The sequence below is a fragment of the Physeter macrocephalus genome, chromosome 21, assembly GCF_002837175.3.
Source record: "Physeter macrocephalus isolate SW-GA chromosome 21, ASM283717v5, whole genome shotgun sequence".
Classification (NCBI taxonomy): domain Eukaryota; kingdom Metazoa; phylum Chordata; class Mammalia; order Artiodactyla; family Physeteridae; genus Physeter; species Physeter macrocephalus.
Window position 1 is genome coordinate 118,111,761 of NC_041234.1, and position 14,200 is coordinate 118,125,960.

General features: G+C 45.4%; 1 protein-coding gene across 8 annotated transcripts in view; it reads left to right on the plus strand.

Moving 5' to 3' along the window:
• The first annotated feature begins 651 nt into the window (after positions 1–651).
• The window catches only part of MTM1 (myotubularin 1), a 102,438-nt gene continuing 88,889 nt past the window's right edge, over positions 652–14,200 (plus strand). For all 8 annotated transcript variants that reach the window (XM_028482440.1, XM_028482441.1, XM_028482443.1 and 5 more), the window contains exon 1: positions 652–720. The gene's annotated coding sequence lies outside the window, so the exon portion shown is untranslated. The remainder of the gene's footprint in view (positions 721–14,200) is intronic.

Genomic DNA, 14,200 nt, shown 5'->3' on the forward strand with positions numbered 1-14,200 from the left:
CTGAAATTGTCTTTTTTTCTTTTCCTTTCTTTTTCCTGGGTTAATGGTCGCCTGTCCCAAACCTCAAAAAAGTAGAAGGAACTTTGTCCTGAAATGTTTTCCTTTCACTAAGTCTCAAGAGAGTTCTTGTAAAGGTGCTGACGTAGCATGAAAGACACCAGAGTCAGTGAAATTTTTTTCCCTTACAGTATCTCAACTTCACGCAGCCAGCCCTATGAGCCCCCAAATAGCTCAATTTAGCGACAGCCGCTAAAGTTTTATCTAGAGAAGTTTTCCCTCTGGGTTTCCCCCTTACTGGAGAAAAACAGTGACACGCAAAGAATAATTCTCCGACTACACTTCCCAGCGGCCTCCGCTCGGCGCCTAGTCCAACTTCTCTTAACAGGGGTGGCCCCTAGCATCTTGGTCCCGCCCATTCCCGGCACCGTATCTAGAACTACAACTCCTAGCTGTCTCCACGCGCCGGGCCCCTGAAACAGGGTTTCCCAGCAGCCTCCAGGGCGAAGAGCCCCGCCCCTCAGAGCTGCTCCCCAGGCTTGGCCGGCGCCCTCTACCCTCCCCGCCCCCTGCACGTGACGCGCCCCCACCAACCGGCGCGCGGAGGAGGGCGGCGGGCGGTGGCCGGGGGCGGGGAGGCCGCAGGGGGCGGGCCCTGGAGGGGGCGGAGCGGGGCCCGGGAGCCGAGCAGCCTGGCAACGGCGGTGGCGCCCGGACCCCGAGGTGGGTGCGCGGTCGCGGCTGCCCTGGCTGCGAGCCGGGCGCTGCGGGGACCCGTGGTGGTGGTGGGGCCGGGAGGAGGAAGTTGGGACTCCCGGGGCCGGCAAGTCCCACGGGGCCTCGCAGCACCCGCGGGGGTGGGCGGGGGGAGGGGGTTAGCCCGAGTGCCTTCGCTGTCCCGGCCGGCTAGGGCTGAGGCCGGGGAGCAGCAGGCAGGTGCCTCCGGCTTCCCTCGTTCTCCCCGCCCAAGGTCCCGGGCCGGCGGCGGGCGAAGGTAGGGACAGGAATCGGGCCGGGAGGCTGGGGGAGTGGGGGCGTCGCGGCCGCTGCCCGGACTTTCCTTCCCCGTCCCGGGGCGGCGAGCGGGCCGAGCGGCCGCCCTGCCTCCCCGGCGACGCGCCGCGGCTGGTCTTCACCCTGACCCTCCGGGCGGGGCGGGTGCCTGCCGCATCCCCCGCGGGTCCTGCGGAGGGGCCGGAGCCCGGCACTGTCCGCGAAGACTCGATCGGCGCTCCTGGACAGTGTTTCTGTGCCATGCACGGGAGGTTTATCTGCTTTTGCAACAGTTGAGGGAAGATCTGAGGAGGGAATGGTTAGTTCCCTGATACGCAGTCGGAAGTATGCACAGGCACGAGCAAGCGCCCTTTGCCGGGTTGCCTCCCTTAACTGTCTTGCTGCGCTCAGGAAGTGAAAACTAATTTTAGTTTTTGCCTAAGCAAATATGAAATCAGTCTGCTGCAAAACCTATATCACGGGCTTTATAGACGCCTGCAAAGTGTGAAGCGAAGTGGCTTGAGACGGGTTTTTAAACAGACATAGTAGACCTTCACAAGAATGGCATCATGCCGTATTTGAATTGACTGGGACCTTTAAGTTTACATAGTTCACTTGTTTCCCCGATAGGGAAGCTAAGGCCCAGAGAGGTTAACTAATGTGACAACTTAATGGCAACTTAAAGGCAAAGCTAATATCACAAGTCAGGTTTCTGGGGGCATCTCAGCATCTGTGTAGCCTGGGTAGTTTTTATCACAGCTCAGTTTTGTTCCTTGTAAAGTATCCACCGTAGAGTCTAGAGACCGAGCCAGCGATTTTATTGTAGTCCAAACCATGTTTGAATTACCTTCAAAACCAGTTTACCAGCCAAATAAGATTCTTGGGCTTGTTCATTTATAGACAGCTTTCCCTTTCATCCAACGTATATATTGGGCATGATCACTTGTTCACCAGATTTGACTCTGAATGACTTTTGGCTGTTTCACAAAACCCAGTATACCCTTGAGAGATTCCACAGCATGGAGTAGGTTCAAACCAGAGGTCCTGCCACTGTGCAGTAGCTTCCCGAGGTACTTGAAAGTGGAGAGCATCCGAAGGGGCTTTTAGAGTCTAGTATGGTTATTCAATGATTGGTCGGTCTCCTTACCTTAAAATTCTAACTTGTATTTATTAAGTTGTCAGTGGTTCCATTCATTAAATGCAGAATGCCCATGCTGTGCCCGCAGTGTCCTGAGTGCTGGGAAGACAGCAGACAGCACCACCGACGAGGTCCCTGCCTTACAGAGCTTCTGTGTGGGGAAGCGGACAATAAAAAAATAAACAATGATAGATTTTCCGGCGGAGATGAGCTCTATGAGGAAGAATAGAGCTCTGAAACTCTGACATGACCCTCCGGCAGGCCAGCATGATTGAGAGGGGGTTGGGTATCACTTAGCATCGCTAGTGGTAGATGGTCAGCGGCGGCTCCGTTAAAGCAAATCGCCAAATCCAAAAGTAAATCTGTCTGAATCCGGGAGATCCTACGGGGTCCTCATTTCTCCAGCCATTGCCTCTTGGATGATAAGTTTGTTACAGCCTCATTTTTACTTGCGTTTTCCCCTCCCATGCAAACAGTAAGTGGTTTCAAACACCCAGGGAGGCGCCCTTCAAATCCCTCGCAGTCTCAGTAGCTGCCTCACTCCGGCTACGGAAGGCCCTGCTCACTGAGGTCAGGGTTAGGTGTTGATCCCGTGCCAGTGTCTGCTGGCTGTGAGCTACCTGACACAGGGATTTCTCTTCCCGCACATTGGTTTGTACTGGGAACCTATCATGTGAAGGGATCCGCATTCCTTGTGTTGTGTGCTTTGGAAAGAAACTAGTTCAATTTGAAATGAGCTTTAGAGTCAAGAAGCACCCAACTTCCCCAGAAGAGTGCCAATGAAATGGCATTAGTGATAACTTACCATAGAATTTCATCTGCTTAGTACCTTTTCAGTTCTTTCCTATACTGTATGTTCAGTGGCTTCAAAGCAAATGTTTTCATTTTTATAGGTTCCGAAAAATCATTAAAGTTACCCCCAAAATACGCCAGTATTCTTTGTTCCAAAATGAAAGGAGGATTAACAGAATGTAGTTACTTTAAAAACCACTGAAAGAACATGGGGTTCTTGCTCTTACTGGGGGCTCCAAATAAGGAGAAAAGCAGAGCCTCTTCAAGGCTTCGGCGACATTTTGAACTGGTGGCCAAGGATTTCAAAAGGCCAGAGTTTCTCTCATTTCCAAAGTTTTTTCAGTTTTATCAAAGAATAAGAGGTTGTTTTCATTACTTGCTAGTAATTTCCCTTCCCTGTTTCTGACCTCTTTGAAGTTCTGCTTTCTTTATTTTCTAGTTTCTCTGTTCATTATTCCTTTTTGGCAGATGGTGGGGGACAGGGGCTGTCGTTCACCTTTAAGGTGTTTACTCAGGATTTGAATCCTATCTACCTTTGGGCGAGTTCCTTACCTCTGTGCCTCAGCTTCCTTATCGGTAAAATGAAGATACTAACAACCGTACCTTCCTCCCAGGGTTGTTGGCCTGCCTGCGTGATGAGGTATGTTAGTTGCTTACAGTAGCATCTTACACATAGTAGGCACTCAAGAAATGTTAACTGCTATTGACTTGAGCTACATGGAACTCCTTTCTTTTAAAGAAAAAAAATGATTCTAACCATGTCCCAATAAACTTTTGGAAATCCAGTAAGCATGATTTTCTAGACATTTCCCTGCATTTCATTGTTGACCCGAGCTTTGAGTTTCAGGTGACATTGGCAGCAGCTCACACAGTTCCTGCACGGCTAAGTTCTCTTTACTGTTTGGACTCAGAAATCACTCGAGCCCATATTTTGTTTGTTGCTACAGACAGGAATAGAGCAAGAGAGGCTTTCTTCCAGTTCCTCTCCCTCGAGAGCCAGAGAGGACCAGGAGACCCAGTTGGGGTTAGTGGAGTGAGATCCAGTTGCCATCCTGTAGTCAGAGGATGGTTTCTCATGTTAAATGTTTACAGCGGATTTATCCACGGGACCACCAGGAGAGTTGCATCCTTTTCTTTTTAAGAATGTAGCAGGCATCTCTTTAGAAAATTGGCATCGTGCACTAGTGCTTTCTATTTCTACCCGGAGGAACAAAGACTGGTAAAGGAGCCTGTGTCTGTGGGAGGTGGTAGAAAGCCCCTTCTTAACTCCATGACACCGGACGAGTCATTTCGCCTCGCTGCTGGTGGTTCCTCCGTTTGTAAGATAGAGCTAAGACAGCCTGCACCTCCAAGCTCCCAGAGCTCTTCGGAGAATCCAGCGTGCATCAGCGTCCTTTGCAGACTGTACGGCGTTATTATTACTGCATCTGTGCGTTATATAAGCCGTCGCTATTTGGAGAGCTGGTGTGAGAGGGCAGCATCCTTCCTGTTCTTGGCCCATCTGCCCCTGAGCTGTAGGTGTGGCCTCTCTGACCCGCACCCCCAGCTTCTGTCAGCATTGAAATATGCAAGTGTTTTGTTGCCTCTCTCAGACCTGAAGCCATTGGTACACCTGTGAGCTTCCATTTTGTTTATTCCTAAAATGATAGTACTGTGTAGCCAACAATCCCAGGGCGATAACGAGGCGATCTCTGCACCAGGGACTATTGCCTGCCTTTCCTGTCTCAGAATGGCAGCCTTTCCTTTTTTAAATCAACACTTTACCTTAGCTCCACAATGCAGCTTGAGGCCCTGCCGAGTTCCTCCACTCCTGGGGGCGGGATGGGAAGAAATCCAGGGACCTGATTGCTCTCCAGGTCCACAGCACCTGCCCTGTTCGAACAGGATGGGTGCCGAGTGCTCTTTTCTTGTTACTTGGATTTGTTCTTCAGGATCTTGAAATGACTCCATAAGTAGCTTTGAAATTTCATGTACGTTTAGTATTGCTCTTCCTTGACTCTCTTGTGATATGTAACACCTGTGTATTTCAGCAGTAATGTTTTTCATCTTCCAAGCTTGTAATAAAGAGGGCTGAGGTTGAAGACGTTTTTTTCTGGGCAGGTGAAACCTAACATGGCCCTGTACACGCAGTGGACATTTAGTAAATGTTCTTTGTCTTGAACTGGACAAGGGGGCATAGCTTAGAATTATTGGGATGTGTTCATTTCAACAAATTCTGTTATCTATCTAGAGATCAGAGTACCCGATGAGTACTAGATGAAAGGGAGCTCATGCTTAGTCTTTCTTTCCATGGTCAATCAGCAAATGAATGAGAAAGCACTGAGTCCAGTGGGGGAGAGGTCCCACACGTTGCTTTCCTACCTTTTTCTTCCCAGCTTCTGGATTTTTAGACTATTGTCACCAGTAGTTTGAGTTTAGGTTTGTTTTTTGCTTTGCTTGTTGGTATGTTTGGGGGTGGGAAGGGGTAGGGGAAGTTGAAGGTAATAATTGAAAGTAAAAATAGAAGTAACTTGTTTGTAACTCATTCACCTCTTATTCCCTTGCCTACAGACCTCGGCAACACGGTGATGCCCTTTGTTTACCTTGTGATAATTGTTATATATTGCTGTCTTGTCCTTGGGCATTTTGTGAGGAGGAGGCGCTGTGTGTTTCCCAGAGCCTCTTCCAATGGAATGGGCTGCTCCGCCAGGGTGTCCTGCTTTCACCTTCACAGGAGCTCGTGAGGCGGAGGTGGGTCATAAAGGGGATTCTTAGCATCAGGTGGTGTTGCTTGAAATGCCCTTGTATGACCCTCAAGTTCCTTTATGGCCCTGGGACGACTTAGGCGGGGACTGAGCTGTCAGGGTTCATTCCAGCAGGCCTGGAACCCGCCCGAGCTGTTTTACTGGCAGAGGAAATGTACCTGCGCAGCAGTGACCAGCTGCGACCTGTCAGTACTATCCGTGCGTCACAGTGAGAAGGATGATTGCACTGGGTTTCAGTGAGACCCCAGGAGGGTGCTGCCCTTGACGCTGGTTGTGTGGCAGGCAGGATAGAAGCACGTTGGTGCTCCTGGATCTGTCAGAGAGGGTGGGAGTCCCTGCCGCCCTCCCAGGTGGAGGAGAGTCGGAGCTGGCCCTCAGCCCTCTGCAGCCCTTGCTGCAAGACATAATAACTGATTTTTTAAAGTTGAGGCTGAATGTAACCCTGCTGCCATTTCCTTTTCTTATCAACTCTGAAATGATACGATCCTTTCTCCAGAGCTTCCCATCCTGTCTGTGCCACAAAACAGTTTTTCCTTGTTGATAAAATTGTTCTGATGCCCCTGGCTCCTGGGAGCTTAGGAGAAATGCAGAATCTTAGGCCCCCGTAGACCTACACAACCAGGATCTGCAGGCGAACAAGACCCCCAGGTGATCTGTATGGAAATTAAAGTTTGAGAAAGTTGGTCTAAGTAGCAGTTCACATCCCGGCTTCCGGATCCTTTGGGACCACGCTGTTCATTAGAAAAATAATTCAAGCCACATGTGTAATCCCGTTTTCCTAGTAGCCGCATTAAAAAAGACAGATGAAATCAATTTTTATAATATATATTATTCAACCCAGTATGTCCAAAATATTATCATTTCAACATGTAATCAGTATGATAATTAGTGAGATGTTCCCCTCCCGTTATTTGCACTAAGTTGTCGAAGTCCAGCAGGTATTTTACATCTACAGCACGCCTGTTTGGACTGGCCATCTTTCAGGCTCCAGATACTAGTAGCTCCAAGTGTTGGACAGTGTAGCTTTGAGAGATACATTTTGGCCTTGATTTGATGATGATGATGTCATCAGATTTGCTGTCCATGCTCGAGCAGTTAGAGCCTCTGCTGCCTGGGTAATAACTTGCATTCACGTTCGGTGTAATCGGTGCGGAGCCCTTTGCCCGGTGCTGCCGCGTGCATTCTCATTTGAACCCTCACAACTTTGTTTCAGAGAGTTCTTCTCTGGGTTTCAGCTTGGTAACCTGTATTGAGAAATCGTCATCGGTAGACGTGTGGAATGCAAGCTTCTTTCTCGGGGGCATCTTCAAAGGACTCGAGGGACGCCTCTCCTCTGGCTCAGGGCGGAAATGGAAGCTTCCTTGCGCGCTGCGGACCTGCAGACCCGCGGTTGGCCACGCTGGCTGCTCATTAGAATCACCTGGGGAGCCTTAACGACCTGCTGCCCCGGCCCCACCCAGACATTCAGATTTATTTGATGGGGTGGGAGGGAAGAGATCAGACATCTGCATTTTAAAGAAGCGCTCTGGGTGATTCTGGCGTGCCGCCCAGCTCGAGAGCAGCTGTCCGCAGCTTTGCTGCGCCGAGAACCACCCGGACTTGGGATGGAAGTGCAGATCCTGACTCAGGGGGACGGGGGACGGGCGGAGAGCCCTCCTCCCGCAGGGGACGCGGATGCTGGAGCCGCGGCCCGAGCTCTGACTCCGAGGAGCCTGCGCTCCAGAATCACCTGAGGGCGGTTCCCAAGCTCCAAGTTCCCTGGCAGCTAGCCTGGAGTTTCTGATTCAGGAGGTTTGGGGTGGGGCCCAGGATCTGTACTTGAGAAGGCGCGATGTTTTCCATATTTCACCACAAAGTATTATGTTGACTTTAGGGTTTGCGTAGGCGCACTTCTAGTGCACTTTTTTTGGGGGCGGGGTGGTGCAAATGGATGTTGAGTTTTATCAACCCCCGTTTCTGCCTTTATGGAGATTTGTCCCTCACCCTTTAAACCTGTTAATGCGATGGGCTATTTTAAGGGATTTTCTAGTATAACTGGGTAGCGTTAACCAGGTTTGCATTGCTGGCATGGACGCGTTTCTTACTGCTGGGTTTGTTTGGTAATGTTTTCTTCAGGATCTTTACATCTGTATTTGTGAGTGAGATTGGGCTTTAATTTTACTTTCCTCTACTGTCTTTGTCTAGCTTAGTATCGTTTTGCTAGACTTACACAGTGAGTGAGAGCATTCCCTTTTTCTGGTCTCTGGAAGATTGTATAAAACTGGAGTTATTTGTTCCTTGAATATTTAGTAGAACTTGCCCCCGAGCCAGCTGTGCCTGGTGCTTTTGGTGTGGGAAGGTTTTAAACTACCAGTTAATATCCGCCATATCTGTACTTACGTCTGTCTTTTCATTCTTAAGTCTTCATATCGTTTGTTTGTGCCTTCTCTCTTCTTTTCTGGATGAGTCTTACCAAAGGTTTGTCAATTTGTGGTTATGCGCTATGAGCTTTGTCACCGTGTGGAAAGGAATGAGCAGAATTATATTCTCCAGCGTCTTTTTGATTAACTTTAATGAAACGATATGATTTGAAAGTCAAATTTTTATCAAGGTATATTCTGAAAAGCTTTACTTTCACTCCTGTCTCCTGCCAGGCATGCTGTTTCTCCCAGCCACTCCAATCAATATTATTAGTTTTTAGTTCATTCTTCTGTGTTTCTTCTTTTGCACATTTGAGCTAGTGTGCACGTGCATGCGACACACACACACACACACACACACACACACACTCACACACTTATTGCATTTCCTCCCTTTTCTTACACCAAAAAAGCATACTGCATACACTATTCAGCCTCTTGCTTTCTTTTTTTAAAATAAACTTATTTATTTTATTTATTTAGTTTTGGCTGCATTGGGTCTTCATTGCTGCGCACAGGCTTTCTCAAGTTGCAGGGAGCGGGGGGGCCCCTCTTTGTTGCGGTGCGCAGGCTTCTCATTGCGGTGGCTTCTCGTGTTGTGGAGCATGGGCTCTAGGTGCGCGGACTTCAGTAGTTGTGGCCCGTGGGCTCAGTAGTTGTGGCCCGTGGTCTCTAGGGCGTAGGCTCAGTAGTTATGGCGCACGGGCTTAGTTGCTCCGCGGCATGTGGGATCCTCCCGGACCAGGGCTCGAACCCGTGTCCCCTGCCTTAGCAGGTGGATTCTTAACCACTGTACCGCCAGGGAAGTCCCAGCCTCTTACTGTCTTCACTTAAAATATACCCTGTGCGTGGGCTTCTCATTGCGGTGGCTTCTCTTGTTGTGAAGCACGGGCTCTAGGTGTGTGGGCTTCAGTAGTTGTGGCTTGTGGGCTCAGTAGCTGTGGCTCGTGGGCTCTAGAGCGCAGGCTCAGTAGTTGTGGCACACCGGCTTAGTTGCTCCGCTGCATGTGGATCTTCCCGGACCAGGGCTCGAACCCGTGTCCCCTGCCTTAGCAGGTGGATTCTTAACCACTGTACCGCCAGGGAAGTCCCAGCCTCTTACTGTCTTCACTTAAAATATACCCTTGAAATCTTTTTGTCTTCATTTTCTCTTCTTTCTTTGGATTTATTTTGCTGCTTGGATGTTTCAAAACACAGTATTTTTATTATTATTTAGTTCTAATATATTCTGATTTCCGTTGTGATTATTTCATTCACAGTGGAGTTGTTTAGAAGTTTATTTTTAAATTTACAAATATGTTTTCTAGGTATTTTAAAAACTGATTTCTAAGTTAACTGCATGATGGTCAGAGAATGTGGTCTGAATACTAGTAGTTCTTTGAAGTGATTTGACGGTAGGTTTATATAGATAGTATTTTGTGGTTGGCTTCTTTCATTTAGTGTAAAGCTTTTTATATTCATCCATGTTTTGTCATTCATCACGTATCAGCAGTTGGTGACTTTCTTTTGCTAAGTACTACTCCATAGTTTGGCTGTAACGATATGTGCATACACTAGTTGATGAACATTTGAGTTAATTCAGTTTTTCGGCCATTATGAATAAAGCTGCTATGAACATTTGCTTACAAGTCTTTGTGTGGACTCATTTTCATTTGTCTTGTGTAAATACTTAGGTGTGGCATTGCTGGGCCATATGCTTAGTGTATGTCTAACTTTACAAGAAACTGTCACGCTATTCTCCAGTGTCTGTGCCATTTTGTGTTCCCATCCCACTGGCAAAGTAAAGTATGAGAGTTCTGCTTGGGCCACATTCTCACTAACATTTGTTATTGTCTGTCCTGTTAAATTGTAGCCATTCCAGCGGGTGTGTAATAGTAGTTCATTGTGGTTTTAATTTGCATGTTCCTAATGACTAATGATGGTGAGTATGTCTTCTTGTGCTTATTGAGCGTTTGTATATCTTCTTTGATGAAGTGTCCACTCAGATCTTTTGCCTGTTTCTTATTGGATTGTCTGTCAGTTCTTTATATATTGATATTTTGGATACAGGCCTTTATTAGATAGGTAATTTGCAAGTACTTTCTCCTGAACTGTGATTTACTGTTTCATTTTCTAAACTGTGCCTTTGAAAGAGCAAAGGTTTTTAACTTTGATGAAGTCCAGTTTATTGGTTTTTTTTCTCTTATGGTTTATGCTTTTTGTGCTCTAAAAAAACTTTGCCTAAGTTCACAAAGATTTCCCCCTGTGTCTCCCTCTAGACTTTTGCAGTTTTAGCTCTTTGTTTAGACCTATTTTGGCAGATAGACCCTAGGGTGGCACCCCTGATTTCTGCCTCCCACCCCCATGTTCATACCCTGTGTAATCCCTTCCCTTGAGTATACAGCTTTCTGAGACCTTGAGCAGAGGATCCCGGTAAGGCATGCCCGGACTCCTGACCCACGACCCACACAAACTGTGAGATAGTTAACATGTGTTGTTTACAGCTATTAAGTTTGTTATACAGCAGTATAAAACTAATACTTATGTGCTTCATTTCAAGTTAATTTTGCATATTGTGTGAAGTAAGGGTCAAGATTCACTTATTTCCATATGGATATCAAATTGTTCCAGCATGATTTGTGGAAAAGACTGTCCCTTTCCCATTGAATAACCTTGTTACCTTTGTTGGAAGTCAATTAACCATTGCTAGGACCTCCAAAAGATTGGCCTAATTCTTCAGTCTCTTCTGTTCCATTGATCTATATGTCTAATCTTATGATGCCAGAACCGCACAGTCTTGATTACTGAGGCATTATAGTAAGTTTGGAAATTGGGTAGTGGAAGTACTCCAACTTTGTTTTTTTTTATCCCCCCCCCTCCCCCCCCGCACAAGATTATTTTGGCTATTCTTGGTCCTTTGCTTTTCCATATAAGTTTCAGAATCATCTTGTCAATTTCTATGACAAAGCCTACTGGGATTTGATAGAGATTGCATTGAATCTATGGATCAATATTGACATCATAACAATGTTGAGTGTTCTGATCCTTGAGCATGATATGTTTCTCCATGTATTTAGGTCGTCTTTAATTTTTCTCAGCAGTGTTTTACAGTTTTCAGTGTATGGATCTTGTACACATTTTTGTTAAATGTATCCCTAAATATTTCATTTTTTAAATTATGCAGATGATATTTTTATACTTCAGTGTTCGTTTGTCCATTGCTAATGATACAAATACAATTTTCTATGTTGATATTGTATATCATGCTGACTTACTAAATTTATTTACTAGTTCTAGTAGTTTTTCTCTAGTATTCTTAGGATTTTTTACACAAGTGACCATGTTGTCTGCAAATACAATTTTAAGTCTTCCTTTCAATATGTTATATCTATTGTTTCTTTTTCTTGTCTTGTTAAAGTTGCTAGGATCTCTAAAATATATCAAATGCAAGCAATAAGAACAACCATCCTTGCCTTATTCCCACACTTGGTGGGAAAGCATTACATCTTTCACCATTAAGTAGATGTTAGTTATAGGTTTTCCATAGGTTACCTTATCTATTCCTAGTTTGCTGAGATTAAAAAAAAATCATTATTAGATGTTGAATTATGTTTGTAGAAGCTATGTCTCAGATATAATCTTCAGGAAGATAGTATACCTCATGAATAGCCCTGTTGACTCTACATATCACCACATTCATACTATTATCAACCACCACTACCCAGCTTTTCCTCCTAGTGTCGATAACAGAATTTCCATCTGGAGCTTAGGAATTCTTTTATTTTTCTATGGAGCAGCATATACAATCATCCCTCAGTATCCATGGGGGATTGGTTCCAGGACCCGTTGTGGATACCAGAATCCATGGATGCTCAAGTGCCATAGTCAGCCCTCTGTATCTGTGGGTTCTGCATCCGTAGATACGGAGGGCCGACTGTATTGCTCCTTCAAAAGCCATGGCAATTCTGTGTTGGAGTCATGTGTCGTTGTTATGGTACCGGAATTTCTTCATCTTCTTTCTTTGCCATTCTTTTGACACTGGTTTTGGTTCCTCTTCATCTCCTTGCCTTTTTTATTTCTGCCTTTTTTTCTTTGATTATTTCTTCCGCATCTATGAAAACTTCCTCCCTGCTAATAGTGCCAAGTTCCTGAAGTGTGTGCGTGTGTGTGTGTGTCTGTAGCAGGGATGGGTGGCCACTTGTATTTGTGGCTGGAATAATAGATAACTGCCCCAAGTAGGAAGATAACCGTTGTCCATACTCTGGGTCAATGCAAGGCTCTCTTTCCGAAACTACAAGGCTTCTAGTGAAGCCAGTCCTTGGAGATTCCCTTTAGACACTCCTTTAACTACTATGGCAGAGTGCCTGTTGCACAGGCTACGAGTCCTGCCGCTGATCTCTGTTAACCTTCAAGGCCATCCTGCTCTTGTAAATTAGGACTAATTAAGAAGTATCAAGCCCAGCTTTTTTTAACAATTGGGAGATCCTAGGCAACATTCAGAAACCTCACCTGCTGCTTTTTCTTCTAGCCCATGTAGAGAAGGGACAGGTAGCTACAAATCAAAATTTTCCAGCCCAGTTTTTGGAACTCTTCCTTGGAATTGCCTTCAGAGACCATGACCATGACAACTTTTACAAAATATCCTCAATGGAGTCAAATCTCTGAGTAAAGACTTGGCATTTGGCTTCAGCCCCAAATCATTTTGAGGCCCATCTATTAAATAAAGAGAGTGGGCACTCATGGGAAGCATTGTTTTCTGTTTAAAAATTGAGATATGGTAAAAGTCATGAGATGGTGTCTTATCTAGCTTTAAGCTCTAAAAGCATTTTCAAAAGAATTGGAAGAATACTTTGCATAGTGACAGTGTCCCTGGAATAAGTATACACCATCAAAAGGGACGACTTTGTAGAATAACTCATCTAGCTACATGTGCTCTGATAGACATTTTTAACCCTCGTTAAATTTTGTCCTTCTTTTTAATATGGTTTGAAAAGACTCTTCCACAATACAAAGTACTACTGCAGTCAAACAAGAAGGAATATACTGGCTCGGGGCCTCACAGACATGGATTTGGAGGGGAAAGTCACTATTTGGTTAATCATATTTAAAATGAAGTCTAGTGTTCTTTTTTGTGACCAGATTTTACTACATAGAGATGGAATTCCAAAAAAATTTTTTTTTATTCAGCTGTATAAGCAGGAGGCATAACGTTTTCCTTTTTAAATTTGATCATCAATTAGAGAATTTAGAGCAACAGACATCTGTTAGTGGGTATAGTGGGTAAGAGAACCAGACTGCCTGGGTTTGAATTCCAGTTTTGAAAGTTCTTAGTGGACATGTTTAACCTTCCTATTCTCAGGGTTGTGTGTTTTCATATGAAGGAGTATTAGTAGTTGCCTTATGAGGTTGTTGGCAGTATTGAAGGAGTTCATCTGTGCTTAGAACAATGCCTAGCACGTAGCAGGAAATCAGTAAATGGAAGCCAGTTTGCTTTAATTGTCTATTGAACTTACACCTGTTTGTTGTCTTTATTGCTGTTTAACTTGTCTTATAGTTATTCAGCTCCCCAACTCCGTTGCTAGCTCCTTGAAGACCTATCTCAATTTTTTTTAGAATTTCTCACCATGTTCCAGAGTAGTTGCCTAGTATGCATTTGTAGACTGATATTTGACCTCTTTGGAAACAGGATTAAATAATTGTATATGCCGAGTAAGGAGTATCTCAGGAATGATTAGCCTGGTGTCATTTCATTACTTCTTCTGAGAAGCTATATTAATATTTCAGTGCTGGTTAACTTAATAGGAGTTCACTGAACGTTTATATATGGATTGACAAGCTAAATTGTTCTGGTAACTGTATGTCGACCATTTTGTAGACTGTTAATTTCTGAAGCTAACCTCTTGCTTGCTCTGCTTTGGATTGTGTCCCCATAGAAGATATGTTGGTAGGCTTAGCCCCCCGTAACTCAGAATGTCACCTTATTTGGAAGTGGGGTCACTGCAGATATAACTAGTTGAGGTCATACTGGAGTAGGGTGGATCCTTAATCCAGTATGGCTGGTGTCCTTATAAGAAAGGAGAACACCATGTGAAGACACAGAGACGCACAGGGACAACACCATGTGACAGCAGAGACAGAGATTTGGAGTGATGCAGCTG